We start from the raw sequence: 17,806 nt of genomic DNA, 5'->3' as shown, positions 1-17,806 counted from the left end.
TGGTTTTCGCAATGTAAATGCTTAAAGTCAAATTAGACGTTGTGCCCCACCCTACTCTATACATTAATTTATATGTATCATTTTAACAAACCAAACGATTGAAATGAAGAAAATAATAACAAAAATATAATTCATTATAAATTTAAGTATGGACTGTCATAAATAATTGCTATAAATTAAAATGCAGAATGTGAAGAATTATAATATATATGTATATTTATATATATATATATATATATATATATATATATATATCTTCATTATTATTTCAAGAGAAATCTCGAGGACATGCTTTGAAATTAATATTCTACGTGTTGCTTTTTTGATTATGAATAATACAGTCTATTTAGACACACATATATAGAACATATATAAACAATATAGAGGTTTGTATATATAGTTAATTATATACATATATATATATATATATATATATATATATATTATATTTATATGTATTTATTTATATTCATATCTTACGCTTCACCAGATATGCAATTCTACATCGCACGCTCCAACAATCATGGTCAGAATGGCTCAACAAATCTATTTAGAAAAATCGTAATACTAAACTATTTTTGAATTATAGCACATTTTTTGACGTGAAATATGACTTTTGCAAAAAAAAAACAATTGGCAACTGATCATATATTGCAATTTACCCATAGACCTTATGAATCTACCTAAATTTACCTATTGCTAGATTGTTGGAACATCAAATAATGGTTCAATTGATTCTAATTGTATGGCAGACTAATAGGACGCCTAAGATCTACAATAAATTTTTCTTCTATAAACAAATAATAATGTCAATTGATGCAACTTTTAGTATAATTATTAGTATTTAAATCATTTTTTTCCATTGACATTTGAAATATTAGAAAACGAAAGTCCTCCAAAAAACCAACTACCGATGGTACTCGTGCATAAAAATCATAAATCAACTAAATTATTTAGCACTAAAATATTGTTTTGATTTGTCTAATGGTCCAATGGGTTTAGATTCTAAAACAAATTGTAAGAAAAGTAATCGTAATAATAACTCTAAGAAAAATACTCGACTTTCAACATGAATTTACTTTCTAGGTAAATTATCAAACAAACAACATTCTGTTTATTTTTGCATATAAATATTGTTTTTATCGATTTTTTGTTCTTAGTACATTTTGATATAATATTACCTCTATTTTCTATATTATGATGGATTCTATTTTTATAACTTTTTTATAAATCTAGAATCGTTTACCTATTACGGGACGAGTATTAAGGTTAAAAAAGAATGTTGATCTTATTGAAAATTCGGAGATCAAAATGTCGAAAAAGCCAGTTTTATGAATATGTATTTGCATTTTTAAATAATTATTTACCTTGCAGAAGATAACACATTAATAGGTAACCAATTTCCTGATTCACAGTTCATGCATTGTAAATAATAACTTATTTATTACGATTATATATAAAAATATTTAGTATAAAAACATAGCTTAAACCTAAAACTGGTTATCGATTTGCTATTAATTAAAGATTTAAAAACGATTAACATTTTTGAAAAAAATTTACTTCTAAAATTTTTATTTTTGAGAAACTATAAATTTGACAAAAAATTACTTTTATTTGAAAAAAAGGTATTGAAAAACAATGTTTTCTTTATTTTGGAATTTTTTTGAACTTTTTTTCAAAGCCATCGTATTGCTTTAACTGCATAGAGACGAAATGTCAAAACGCGTAAGCGCCGCGTCGCCGTCTAACGGATAAAGATTGGTACGGAACACATAGGAATGTAAACAAAATTTATACTTATTGTTAAAATTTCTATAAAATATCTGGTAATTTGATGTGCATATGTCTAATGATCATTTTTGACCGCCAAATGGCATTTATTTTTTTAAATTTTTTATTGGATCTCCGAAAACGCTAGACCTGCCTTCATGAAAATTTGGTCAGTCCTTAATCTTGTCAATACAAGTAAAATGTTTTTTCAATTATTAAAATCGGACGCTCCGTTTTCTTAAAAAGTGGGTTACCATTTTTGGCACTTTTTGCCCCGTATCTTCGGAACGACTAGACCTGCCTTCGTTAAAAACTAATTAGTACGTCTCGAATCGCATCAATACGAATCGAATGTTTTTTGAATTATTCAAATCGATTGATCGGTGTTCCCGAAACCGTCGACGAAAATTTGTATCCGCACACACACACATACATCCATTTTTTCTAAGGTATGCCAAAATATTCAGAAACCTTTGAAACGCAAAGATATATAAAAAAATTTTGCGATTACTTTAACTTACCCTACGGGAAATTAACAAGTAGAGATTATTTAAAATGATCAAATTAATGGACTTGATGTTTTTTTCTTGAATTTGAACATACAAATAAGTATAATTCCAACATAGTCAATCTAAATGTAAAGACAATCGTTATAATAAACTATGAATTTTTATAAATAATAAACTTCCACCATTTTTGATTCTGCATTTCATCTTTTTGATTTTCTATAATTGGATATCTTTTACTATCTTAAAAAAATTTATTAAAATAAAGACCTACAATATGCCCTTTTTATATATGTTGAATAGCAATCAGAACTGACCAGGCATTCTATAAGCCATTGCAGAAAACTAATAATTTTTGCCTTAAAATGCGATATATTTATTTTTAATGGTGATTATTTTTTAATTCTAATGTTGCATTAATGCTGAGAAAGGCTACTTCCATTTGGAATTAAAAGTTAGCCCAACTAATTATTCACAGGAATGTTGTGTCCTTCTCCAAAATGGATGAACGTTTTAAAGGTACGTACCATATATCAATAAGTTATCCAAAACCAAATCAATTTGATATGTTTTTATATGTTGCAAATTGATCGCTTCAAGATAGTAATATAAAACAGTTATATATTATTGATATATACACATATATATGTAATATATGCTATATAAAAATATGTATGTCAAGGAGTCGCTAATAGCAGATCGGTTGCCGAAGAATCCGAAGTGTTAACGCAAGAACAATTGTATCATTCATGCATTACATGTGCCGTTCTCAGCCAACGGCAAAACCTCTTAACGCTTTGTAAAGTAATTGTTAGCATAAAATTAAAATAACATCATTCATATCTGCATCAATGGACGTTTATGGAAATTTAAATGCCGAGAACAAAGGTAAATAATTATCTGATGATATATAGGTGGGCCACATTCATCACACAAGTGTTGCCGAATTGTACAAAGATTTTAAAGTGTAAGTTCTCTTTCAGACATAGAAAACGATTGACTTGATAATCAGACAATATTTTCAATTAATATAGGCCAGATGCCTTAAGTTTCATACCAAATTATGCTTAAATGAATCAATATATTGATACCAACAATATGCTTAAATGAATTAACACAAAAAAGTGAAAAATATTATGAGAAACTACTAGTTCTCCCAAGTCATAAATTGAACCAAGAATTGCCGACAGAGTGAATTCGATTTAAAGTAAAAAGTAAAAAAAGAGTGCGCGTAAGGTTCACACGAGATTGAAGTAAAACTTATTTGCTACTGTACAAGATGGCATTTAAGTAAAAATAAATACATGATATAACAATTTTGAATAATGTTTATTAGTAATATGGTAACACTTGTGATGCACATATTTATTAGTGTCAACCATTATACACATTTATATAATGATAAATTATAAATTATATATTTATAATAGCATTAAAAATATGTATAATATTTAAAAACAATGATGTAATTAAAGTCATACTTCAAATATGACATGATTGGTTTGTCATTGTAATGAGCATTTAGAAATGAACCTTCATTAGAGAAATAAAGTGATTACTGATTAATAAATTCTATAATATTCGTTCACAAAGTGGATTATGTTAAACAACGCCTAAATAAATATTATTTTCGCAACTTCACTCATTATGTAATTGTGTTTGAAGAACTTCATGTAATTAAAATTAACATACATTCATTGACTGCTTGTATTTTTCTTACTTTTTTGCTGGTGACATAATCTCGTTCAAAGAACAGCTGTAATATCTGTCTTGTCTAAATTATTTTCCATATTAATAACTTCAAAGATTTATAGAAACTACGAATAATATAGAAATAATTTCTCACCAATAAACTTACGTTTAGTACACGGCCCAAATGTTTAATTTGTTTTATTATTTTCAAGGAATAGGGTCAAATATTCTTCTGATTCAGGCATTTTTCATTTAATCAAGATTTGTACTACGATGTTATTTTAAAATGTTTATTTATCTATGCCGATTTCCTTGTTGATTTCGGTACGCATACAACGACAGATCTCTATTCACATACGCGACGACTAATTACAATCGACCCATATAGAAATGATATCCTCGAGAGCAAATGACGAATCATTGGCACTCGACTCTTATCTCATCTTATCTGCCGTAACGCACTTCCGTTGCATTTGAACCAATTTATACCCTAGTCGCACCTAAAAAGAAGTTTTACTTCAAAAACTAATGAAGGTATCTCATTAGAGATAAACTCCTCAAAGCCATGAAGACTAGCACATAATTTAAAAGGATAAAATATATTCGGATTAACAAAGCTTCTAAAATATTCAGATTTTGACACACAGTATACCAAAAGCATTTCAAAAGAGTATTCTAGATCGTTGACCGGGAATGGAAATTACAGAATAGGAAGAAATCGTAGCGTGCAATATCAGTACTTTTAATCAAATAGCAGTAATCGGTGATAAAATTTCTCCGAAGAGCAGTCAGTCTCATTTTATGTGATACTCGAGCTAAATAACTTCAATAAAGTTTGGCATTTAGAATCACTCAACTAAATAACAAAATAAATGCCAATAATGTAGTGGAGAATATTAGGGTCATATCTTTAAGGCACAGTTTTTCAAACACAAATGATTGCAGAAAACTTTGATTTTATCAAGGTAACGTTCGAAGATCCCATAGAAAGTCAAAACAGGGTTGCAAGACCAAATCTAACGCAGCAATATTAAATTCGAAAATAGAAACTGAAAACACTATGGAATCTAATAATTTGAAGACTTAACTTTGAAACTCCAATGACCATCAATATAAATAACTAGCTGTAAGTGGAATTCTGTCTTGAGGCAATTATGGCATCGTGCCTTAAGGCAAATTGCTGGAACTTCCCTCACCGTAACGAAATGTTCGAGGAATACTGAATGTTTTCAAATAGATTATTATAAATATTGTAACATTGTGTAATATTTATAAGAATTATATAAACCGAAATGCAGAGTTGTAATTATTTGTAAAGTATATTAGAACTATAGTCAGAATTAAAAATAAAATCTGAAATATTTTCGATATACAAAATACCAAAAAAAAAAAAAAAAAAAAAAATATTGGAACAAAATTTTTTTTTCCAAAATCAATTATTTTGTTAAGACAAGCAGAAAGTTCTTTGAATCATTTAAATCGGACGCTTAGTTCTCTCAAAAACTGCCATTTTTTACATATTTAGCTCCGTATCTTTGAAATGGCTGGGCCTGCCTTTGCCAAAAACTAATAAACACTTCTCATAATCATTACTAATTGAATGTTTTTTAGATCATTCAAATCGGATACTACGTTCGCTCACAAATTCGATTTCTATTTTCTGCACTCTTTGCTCCGTATCTCCGAAACGGCTGAACCTGCCTTTGCCAAAAACTAATCAGCTCTTTTCCCTATCAATAGGAATCGAATGTTTTTTGAACCATTTAAATCGGTTGATCCGTGCGCCCTAAAACGTGACTGGAAATTTGTATCCACACATACATACACACACACACACACACACACACACATCCATTTTTTCTGAGGTATGCCAAAACGTTCAGAAACCTTCAAAACGTCGAGAAATGTAAAAATTTTCAATTCCGATTTTCGGCCCATTACAATAACTTACCCTACGGGAAGTTAATAAAAAAATTAATATAGTAACCCTCGATCCATATATTTATCTCATATATTATCAGTTAAGCTCAGTGATTTCCAAAGTGGTCTAAATCGATCTCCGAGATACAACTTGCAAGAAGTCCATGGCAGCAAAAAAAATGTTCAGCAAAATAAAAATGAAGGTCTAGCAATAAGATATGCGGATGCTAATAATTTAATACAAAAGCATCAAATTCATCTTTTCCTATATTAATTTATATTGTTAGCAAGTGCTATTACTATAAGTTTTTAATACTAATATTCAGAACAATTAAAAATTTACATCATTTTTAAAGGGGTCTATCTCAAAGCGAAACATATCGTAAGAAGTCAACGATACCAAAAAAATTAGAAAACTATGATTTAGCTCAGGGAAAGCTCAGAAACTTTATTTAATGTTGACATATATTGTGATCACAAAGTTAACATTGATATTATTGAACAATAAATAAAAAAAATGTTCAACAAATAACAACCACATATATCTGATATATTTTAATTGGGTTTATTATTTATCCAATCTCATTAATAACAAATTGCTTTATTATAATTTGTTTCTAAAAACAATAACAATATACATTGTGATTATAATGTGTGTTAAGTTACTTTATGATGAGTCAACAAAGAATTCTAGTGTTTGTTTTGTTTATTGGAATGTTCGTACATTCCTACACAAAAAATAGAGATCGCCTTGGTAGAAAATGTTAGGAGGAACAATAGTATAGTGGGTCGAGGCAAATAATAAAAACCTACTTCTTTTGTAAATTGTGTATTCTTTCAAAATTATGAGGACAGGATCATCAGTAATCCTAATTTTTCAGGAGCTGTGGAGTAATATGAAAGCTACCTTATCTGAAGTAAAATGACTAAACTCTTGGAATTGACTCTATAGTTACTAAGTTAGATTATTTTAGATGTAAGTTTATTTTATAATTATTTTCTGTATATTGAAATATGTTATAACTTTTGTTAGGTTCTTCAACAGTATCAGATTACCTCAGGATAGCCTCTGGTGCCCCGGTACTTTTAAAAAAACGTTGTTATTAAATACATCATACTAATTACTTAATTTCTGATATAGTGATTTATATTGGAATTAAGAAAAATTTATAATATTTTTTTATCCAAAATAATATAATGCATTTTCATAACCAACCCAAAAATTGCTTCAAATTTTTCAAGGGTATTGATAATTTAATAAATAAATGCTAAATAAAACTATTCGACGTGAATGCAGATATTTCAAAAGAACGATCATAAAAATGAATGACTTATTACATGACATATTACGTTTTACAGATTTATAATCTTTACACACGTGTATTATATTTTATTTCCCGGCTAATAAATTTCATGTAACATACAATTTTATCGAAAGGTTGTGATATTGATTTCAACAAGCCAAGTCCGAATTTATAACTTATGTAAAAGAACTCCTTTATAATAATCAATAAGACTATTTTTTTAGTTGAAAACCATCCAGAAATGTACTAATATCCAAGTATTATACACTTATTCTTGCAACAAATGGACATTTGTATTCATCCCTATGGACAGAATGTTCATTAGAAAAAACTTTTTTATAAATCTGGACTCCGACTTGTAAACAATTTTAGTACAGCGACTAGCACTATTTTTACCAAAACAAAAACCCATTTTAATATCGAACGACTCAGAAATCTCGCCTATCAAATAAATTGACTGGACTTTATTTTAAATAGGATAAACAAGCCAGAATTTAATTAAACGTTTACATTAACACAAAAATAATTCAAAAAACCCCAGACAATTTAAAACTATGCTTGCCGACCACATTATTAATGCTTTGAAACATAATATAGACTTTTATAACCCGACTGTACTACAATTCTAACAAAATTTATTTAAACGAAGAATTATAGAAGGATCTTTTTTAACTATTTATAATAATAAGATAATAAATAAACCCCATTCAACGTTAAAATAGACTGTAATATATAGAGTTGTCATGGCAACGCTATGCTATGATTGTTCCTTCAAAGGCAGAGTACTTAACAAACAAATATTTTTCTACTATGCTGGTTTAAGTAAAAAATATTGATATTAGTTATCATTTTTTGTAAAGTGTTTGATTAAACTTTGTTAAAATAAATTTATTTTACTAGATGGCTTAACAGAGCTAGTAATATTGCAATAATGTAACTATACCTACATCATTATTTTATCACTTAATAAACGTATACAGCAACTTAAATTAAATATATGATCAGGATAATAAAATTTATATAAATTATTTTTATGTCAATTTTAAAGGAAATGTATTATATAAGATATTTATTCTGTCTCTATATCATCGTCTAGTCTATAAGGAAGAAATTTGATAAATATTACTATTTGTTAATAATACTTTGAAAAATATTAATATAAAACAGGAAAAAGATTTTCAGTAATAATCCATTAAAGTTATATAATATTTGCACATTTACAGATTAATGATTTAGAGTTGGAATGGAATAATTAAAATACATATATATTCTTGGCAGATTAGAAAGTGACAATTAAATTAATTTCTGCTTGCGCATTAATCTCAAATTTCACTTACAGTTTGATATATTTGTTTTGCCAATAGTGGAATAACCTTTCTGAATATATATATATATATATATATATATATATATATATTATAGAGATTAATAAAACATTATTAAATAAAACATATTTTTTGCGATTTAATCACAAAAGTGAAGTTTGTGATTAAATCGCAAAAAGTTTTCTCCGTTAAAAATATGCAATTTTAGCATAATTTACTCAAAATATAATTATATTAATTATTAAATAATAATATGAGTTTTCGATAACTATGAGGTAGGGCGGGGCACAAAGGTCCAACTTGACGAAGTAATTGGTCAAACTTCGTGAAAACTAAACCAATTATATCACAACTAAAAACACATTAAACAAACAATTGTCTGACTTCGTCCAGTAAAACTCCCAGCTTCTTCATCATTGTAGAAATGTTAGTTTTTTTTGCGAAATTTAGTAACCTGGTCCTTTTTACCCCAAAGTCGGAGTAAATTAGGATGACCAGGGCAAAAGGTCAAATGTCGTATCAATTTTAAGGGAATTTTACAAAATAATTGCTAATCAACCAAGGCAAAATAATTAAAAACCTTATCATGGGTGCAGTTTTTACAGAGATAACACTGTATATAACCTTGATCTGGTATTTCGTCCGAAATATTTATCATCAGAGTTGGAATAACTGTTTATTTAATTTATATTTAAAAAATGCATTATTCAACTGAATTTACTTTTTCATTTGCTCTTGTTTATTTTTTACACCTTTGCCAGGGTAAAGGTTTTTATCCCAGCCAGATCTAAACCTTTATAGAGGTTATATAAAAAAGGTTTGAATCTGATTTTGCATATTATATCTAAGTTTTAGACTGAAGTTTTTTGTTTACTAATTTGCTTGATGATAAATTTTTATAATTAAACCACTTCTCAGAGACCTATAATATTTTACGCTGTTCCGATATCAACCTTATCATCATGGAAAGCTTAATCAAAATCCCAGAAGAGTAAACCTGAGGTTCTCCTTGGGGGGCGTCCATTGAACACGTGAGGTTTTTAGGGGAAAGGGGGGTTTGACAAACAATCGCGAATATCACGTAGGGGAGCAAGGGGTATAGTAAGATATCACGTGTATTTATTTTTTAACTAATTTTTTTAAAAAAGTTCAAACATTTTCAAAAACAAATTCAAAAATCTTACAATGTTTTCTCGTAACTAAAAATACACGTGATGTTTGGTAGGGGATGGGGGGTGATTTTAAATATCACCATGTATCACCAAGGGGGAGGGGGGTCAAAAAGTTCTTAAAAACTCGCTCACGTGATTAATGGACTCCCCCTTGTTAGTAGTTTGGAAGAAGAACTATCGTGACCAATTGGCGGATGGAAATATAGAAATCATAATTATAATTTGAAATACGAGTATCAATGTTTTAGCAATCTACTTCTCCCAAATAATCAAAATTATATATACCATGTAAAAAAATACAAGTAAACCTTACATCTCCTTACAACTACCAACTAATTTATCATAGGTTTATTATCTCACACATCAAACACACATATTTTTCTACCTGTTACCTTAACTACACGCGACCTCAAGGTTCTTGCAAGAACAACACTAATAAATTTCACACGTTGCACTTTGTCCATATATAAATTAGTCGAAAACAATAAGTGCACATATGAATGGTCACCACAAAACTGTCGAGCCAGAAGGTCGGAAACTGAGAAGTCGGTTCATTTTGCAAATGGCATCAATTATTAAACAATAGCATGTGCATTTCATAATAGAACTTGTTTAGTTAGCCGAATGTTTATTACGGAACATAAGATTGTTTATGTTTTCCGCTCGCGTTAACTCAAACAAGGAAGCCGACGGTAATTGCACACTTATTAACCATTATATACAGGTATATACTCTTACATATATATATATATATATATATATATATATATATATATATATATATATATATATATACATATATATATATATATATATATATATAATTAGGGTGGTCCTTAAAATGGTGATTTTCGAATTTCCTTGCTCCCAGGGGCTCAAATGGTTCCAAATAGATAAAAAACAATTCTCTGAAAGTTTTAGCTCTTAATATTAACGTTTAGATAGAGCGCAATTCAATCAAACTTTGTATGGAAAGAGCATGGAAAAAATTTTGAAAATTAAAAAAAAATGTTTTAGATATAAATTAGCGACAAATAAATGAGTTTTATTCATTCATTTGTTCGCTAAATTACATCTAAAAAACATTTTTAAAATTTTTGAAATTTTTTCCATGCTATTTCCATACAAAACTTTGATTGGATTGCGCTCTATCTCAACGTTAATATTAAGAGCTAAAACTTTCAGAGAATTGTTTTTTATCTATTTGGAACCATTTGAGCCCCTGGGAGCAAGGAAATTCAAAAATGACCATTTTGGACCACCCTAATATATATATATATATATATTATATATATATATATATATATATATTTATATTAGGTTGGTCTTTATTATGGATATTTTCGAATTTTTTTGCTCCCAGAGTCTGAAACGTTTCCAAATATGATATTAATATTAACTTTAAGATAGTCCGCACTCCAACTAAAGTTTCTTATGGAAATAACATAGGTAAAATTCCAATTGTTTTTTTATAACCAGTAGAATTTTATAACTAAGCGACAAGTGAATCAAGATTTTTAGAATAATATTGAATTTGATTATTTCGATCATAAATAAAAAAATTACAACAAAAATTTGATATATTTTATAAAATAAGTATTTACTTAGGAAGAAGAACCAAGAAACTTTAGTAGGAATGCGGACTATCTTAAAGTGAATATTAAGAGCTAAAACTTGCAGAGATGTTAGTTTATTAATTTGGAAGTATCTGAGCTCCTGAAAGTTAAGAAATTTGAAAAATCCATATTAAGGACAACCCCGACTAATTTGATATTGATTTTAATAAACTCAACAGACCTTTTTGCAAAAAAGTTCTAATAACACTTCCAGTGTGAATCTTTTATTACTTATACTTCTTACTCAAGTGCAAAATTTGTTTATACGATTAACATAAAATAAAACCATTTCTGGAGGTGTTAGCTGGGAATTAAAATAGAATGTTTTAAAACTGGATAAAAAGGATTATTTTTGTTTGCAGTTATTAGTGAATAACATTTCAGTTTCAACTTTTTATTTTACTAAAATTACTGCTCTCAAGTGCAAAGAAGGCAAACGGACTTGTTGCGTTCGGTGTCTGGCTACTGACAACGGTCTCACGCACCATATGCGTGCGCAGCAGTGAATGTGGTAAATTAGCAAAGCAGAAACTAGATCTTTAACGCTGCAGCATTTGAGAACAAATAAAGATAATTTACATCATACACATATTTTTTAACTCTGTTTTTTAATATTTGAAAAATGATTTTATGTAAATGTCGAACCTTGTTATGTGTTTTTATTTATAAGTGCTATAAATACTTTCAAATCTATTAACTCAATTAATATAAATTGACATCTCTGTCCCTTGATGTAAAATTGCCTTAATGTGTGTGATTGTAGGTACACAGGAGTATTTTCATATCTAAATATTTACATCTGTGTTATCAAATGCTTTAAGATTTATTAATTGCCCTTATATAATTAAAATTAATGAATTGGATTTAAAACTTATACTAACTATGTGGGATTTTCAGGTGGCCACCCAATTGCTATCCTATTTGTACTCAATTGTTATAAAAGGATAAAAAAATTATATTAGGAGGCAACCCAATGATTGTCTTTTCTAACAGGTTATATTCACATGAAAATATATTTAAAATTTATTTTGGATTTTTGGAAAGGAGTTTAGTCTTTTACCCACAATGTGATGAATATAAGGTGTGTAATAAAAATCCATTATCTATTCTATAGATTCGATCGGGTTCTACTAAGAGACATTAGAAGGATGATATGTTGTACTAAAAAAACTTTTCTGACAGTTTTGCAATTGGTTGCTTCAGTTTTGTTTCAGAAATAGACACTATCAAAGAAAGAATACTTATATTTTACATTTATTTAAGATTTGTGATGAAGCTTTGGAAAAGAGTTTAGTTCATTACCCACAATCTGATAAAAATACTAGCATTATTTTAGTGTTACATCCAGAAATATTTTCACTATATTTCAAATATTTTCTTTAGTCTCAGAGATCAATATTGCACAAGCTCAAATAAATAGAGTTATATAGAAATTACTCTTTACATATATAGTGAACAAAAAATGAATTTTCCACTTCTATTAAATTCCATCAAATTTAATTTGCAAAGCAATCAACAGAATTGAATATGTGAAGATATTTAACTTTTGCAACTTCTAAGATCAATTTATTCAAAGTAGAACGATCATGTTCTATCGGAGAAAATTTAATACTTGTAAATAATGTAGTCTGAATCGAATTTTATGGTCCGCGAATAATAACTTTTTCATCCGTATATTTATCACCTACGATTAGTTACAGAGATCGCTCCACTTCAAAATCCGTTTGTTCCACAAGATTAAACATAGAAAATCTTAACACATGATTCATATTTTGATTTGTGAGGTTGCTGGGATATATTATTACTAAGAACTTGATTATTTAAATTTTCTCTTAACAATAGTTTTTTATTTAGTTTAAAACGAAAATAAATGCACATAAATCCTCATATGTTACCTATTCTGTAGATCTAGGGGGGCATCTATTAATCACATGATCGTTTTTTTTTAAGAATTTTGGGAACCCCTCCTCCCTTGGTTATACGTCGTGATATTTAAAATTACTCCCCCTCCCACACCAAATATTATATGTATTTTTAGTTATGCAAAATTTATCGAACGAATTTCTCGAATTCACGAAAAAATCGTAAAATGTTTAGATTTTTTTTAGAAATTCAGGAAAAAAATAAATACACGTGATATCTTACTCAACCCCTCCCCGCCTTCCTCCACGTGATATTTTGTGATTTTTTATCCAATCCCCCTCCTCCTAAAAACTTCACGTGATTAATGGTCGCCCCCTCAAAAAGTTAATAAATTCAATTTATTAACATTATAGTGTTTGAATTAAGAATCGACTTTTAAAAGCTAAGAATTTTTATTTTTGAATTTTGATGAATTTTTATTTTATTTTTTGGATTTAAGTGAAATAGCATGTCTTCTTAATTTACAGTTTACTAGCAAAGTAATATTCTTATAATTATTAATAATAAAAGAATTAGTATAGGAATTTGTTTAACAACTAAAACAAATAAGAAAACTTTAAAAACTGCAATAATTCATGTACAGAATTCGCTCTGAATAAGAACTTTAATGCTTAGTTCCTTGGACTTCATTGATTTCACCAATATTTTAGATTTTATTGGATTTTAAAAGATTTTTCAAATCAAATTTGCATCATATAATTTAGTTTATAAATATTTTTGATTTTGGAAGATTAATATCATATTATTTAACTGCAAGATTGCAATTTCTATACCATATTATTTATTTGCAAGATTGCAATTTTCTGAAGTGATATTTATTTTTTGTGAAAAATAATCTAAATTAGTATGAATGATTGTCACTGAAATAATTTCAATGTTGATATTTAGCATTTTTAATGGAAGACTTGGATTGCGAAATATAGTAGTAGACTTCCTATGTTTTTGTATACATATTTATTTTCATATATATATATATATATATATATATATATATATATATATATATTACAGATTCGAATCAATATAAAAGTTGACAACTTTCTATTATTGCAATGAGTTCAACGCATGTGTATATGTTTTCTATTTATACATTTAAATGCGTTAACAAACTCAAAATTTATTTATAATTTTTAATCGTCAATCCAGCAGAATTTGGGAAAAAGTGACTGGAATTATTTTATATTAAAGTATACATATCAGCAACTATACTATAAATAAATTGACAAAAAAGAGCAACCAAGGTTTGAAAATGTAATTTTAGTATAATTTCGTAAGCGTTTGAAGATCAAAACAGATCAGTATAGATAGATAATAAAAATCTTCATTCAAAGATTTCAATATAAAATCCTTAAAATTAGACAAGCTTCAAGATCTTACTTCAAACAAATGTAGAAAATTTGAAAAAATGTGATTGCATGGTCATATCATTAAGAAAATATTCGATTTTTTTTTATTTCAAGTACTAATATTATAATTGTCAATCTTACTAATTTCTATAAATGTTTATGAAAATATATATGATTTTATTTTATTATGAATGATTATGTGAATACTATACAAATGCATGTATACATAATTAAAATAACAATATTTCTTACAACATAAAATTATCGCATTATATTACGAAATTAATTTCCCAGTAATTTATTGCGGTCAATGTTTATTGTTAATTGTTAATTAAAAATATAATGTTTATGATCAATTTTTTCTTAATCTCCAAATGTTACAAATTATAAATAACTATATTTACTATATTTTGATGGTAATTGAATAATATCATTATTTAATTGAAAAGTGGAACTTTATAACAAATTATATGTTTAATTTTTTATTTGTCCAAAGATATAATTTGTTAGTGGCTATATTAGACTATAGTTTAAAATATTATATATTTAGACAAAATAATACGTTTGTTAAGATTGATAGAAGATGCTATATATTTGAATGTTGTGTTGATTCTTGTTACTTAGATGAAGATTGAGATGTTACTGATGTTGGTTGAATAAGTGTTAAAATATTACAAAGAAATTATTATTTTATAATTCTATATAATTCTTTGTATGAATCATTTTTGGGCACAGGCGACTTCCCATTACATTCATAACCAATCAAATATTGACATGTGATTTATTTGGGTTAAGGAGATCAAAGAATCTAATTTCTTGAAAAAGGATTAATGATTGAGGAACTGTGATGGACTGGATTCATTAAAATATAAGAGATTCTTTTATAATTCCTAATAGTGCAAAAAATTATTATTGCTATACTATGAAGAGCATGAAGCGTATCAAAATATTTATTAATATATACTTTCATTAGACCTAGTTTGAACCTTAGGCGTTAACACTAATAATTTAATGTAAAACTAAAAAAAATCAAGTAATAAAAAATAAACTTTTTAACTAATAGTAACAATTATAAAATACTAATAATAATAATAACAGTAAATCATGAAAAAAGTAATGAATTGTTTTAGGATTGTTTAATGAGTCATTGGAAACGTTTTAATTTTAAAATACTACAAAATCACGAAATAAGTACATATATGTATATAATATTATACATACATACATAATGTTTTATTCGTGTGCGAGTACGTAATAAACATACGTGGGCAAATGTAATGATCAGCAGAGTTCAGATGTTATAACGGTTGATTTGATATTTCACTTGTGCTAACCTATTTTGCTTTTGAAGTTTACGAATAACTTGACAGCCTCTCAAACTTTGGATTTATTTCCAGAAACAACAAAAAATTAATAAGATTAAAGAAATTCTACACATTTATTAAAATCGATCAGAACCCAGCGAATCTCTAACATTAGATGAACATTAGCAACTAGATATAAACATAGAGACAAGCTGAACAGTCACCCAAATTGCTAAAATTGCAAATTAACAAATTTGCTAAATGTCCTTAACTGGACAGTTGTATAGTAATGAATAAAAATAATAGCAACTAAGGGGATCTCATTGACACTAGAGGTTTAGAAGGTGGTGGTCAAGATTTGACCAGTGCTTTTTCTATTTAACCTGGGAACCTTCTGGTATGAATGTAAGTACTAAGATTTTCAAATTCGTTACGGGAAGTTCCAGAAATTTGACTTAAGGCACGACGCCATGCACCCCACTAGTTATTTTTAAATACACCAAATTAAATATTATAATTACATTTGTTTAGATCTCTATCCCCATATACGTGTGTAATTTACTTTCAGAACAATGTCGGTATGTTCAGTCGCAATGAGTCGTACCTAGAATATAGAATATCTTAAATAATCATTCGGACGATTTCTCCTGAAGAATTTTTTGCGAGAGCATTCGATATAATAATTTCGTATTCAGTACTAGTACTAGTCTTGTACAACATACATAACATAGATCTACGCATTTGTACCGGTTCGCACACGAGTCGAATCAGGCTGCTCCGAGTTCTATGGTTTTGACCTCGTGTCTGACTTTAAGATTTAAAATTAATGGCATCCTTCATTGCTTTTGGTTATTTTATAATAACATCTCAAAATTTTATGATATGTGGGTGGACTTAGATGTTAAAACAAAATGTGTAGAAGTCTTAACACTTTGCAAAAAAATAAAAAAGAGGCAACAGCTTGAGATGAAAACCAAATAGCCGCACTGGTTATTAGGGACCAAATCCAAATTCAGCTTATACAATAAGCTACTTTTATATAAAACTTTATCCAAACTAATTTGGTACTATGGAATACAATTGTCGGGCATTGCTCATAAGACTAATATAGAAATAATACACGGAACAAATTTTTGAAAATTGCCCTAGGAGCACCAAAATATATCCCGAACTGGCTGATTCATCTCGACACGAGCACACTTACCATAAAATATGTATTAATAAAAACAGCACAAAAATATAGAAGCTAGCTCATCAGTCACCCAAATTCACTAGCAAACTCATTAATAACAGAAAACTATCGTAGATTGAAGAGAAAAGCGCCACTAGATCTAAGTCATCAATTTTCCTGATAAAGATTGAAATAACTTAGTTATTATTTATGAGGAATTATTCATAAGTAAATAGATAAGATTACATCATTGTCATTAAAATATTGTTAATATAAAACTATTGAGTTGTTTTTCCAACATGTCAATATAGTATACAATGTCCCTTTACGGCTGACAATTGTAAATTCCCCAAATTTACTAAATGCCCTTAACTGGACAGTTGTAAATAAAATAAAGAATAAAAAAAACTCGCAAAAATTCTTAAAGTTGAAAAGATAATAAAATATCATTACTGAACCAGCATTCATTCATAGATTAGAATTTATTTAGAAATATTTATTAGAAGAGTAGTAATTTATTTATTAACTTCCCGTAGGGTAAGTTATAGTAATCCCGAAAAAATCGAAAATGAAAATTTGTATATATCTTCACTTTTCAAAACCTTCTGACATTTATTCAAAGTTCATGTTCAAAATTTTAAAAAGAAGTAAAATTTTCTCAAAAATTCCAAAGTTTTTTGTAAAATCTATTTTTGTCAAGGTTTACAAAAATTTTAAATTTTAGTTTCACATTGATTACTTTAGCTACTTCAGCATT

At 27.7% G+C, this 17,806-nt stretch overlaps 1 protein-coding gene across 1 annotated transcript in view; it reads right to left on the bottom strand.

Annotated features, from left to right (window-relative positions):
* Positions 1–17,806, bottom strand: part of LOC113383532 (estradiol 17-beta-dehydrogenase 2-like) — a 261,787-nt gene that overhangs the window by 8,273 nt on the left and 235,708 nt on the right. The window lies entirely within an intron of this gene.

This window comes from Ctenocephalides felis, unplaced genomic scaffold (assembly GCF_003426905.1).
Source record: "Ctenocephalides felis isolate EL2017-DRISC unplaced genomic scaffold, ASM342690v1 CF-g0.4_SCAFFOLD_03570, whole genome shotgun sequence".
Lineage (NCBI taxonomy): Eukaryota > Metazoa > Arthropoda > Insecta > Siphonaptera > Pulicidae > Ctenocephalides > Ctenocephalides felis.
Note: the sequence above shows the minus strand (reverse complement) of the source record. Positions and strands in the feature narration are given on the sequence as shown.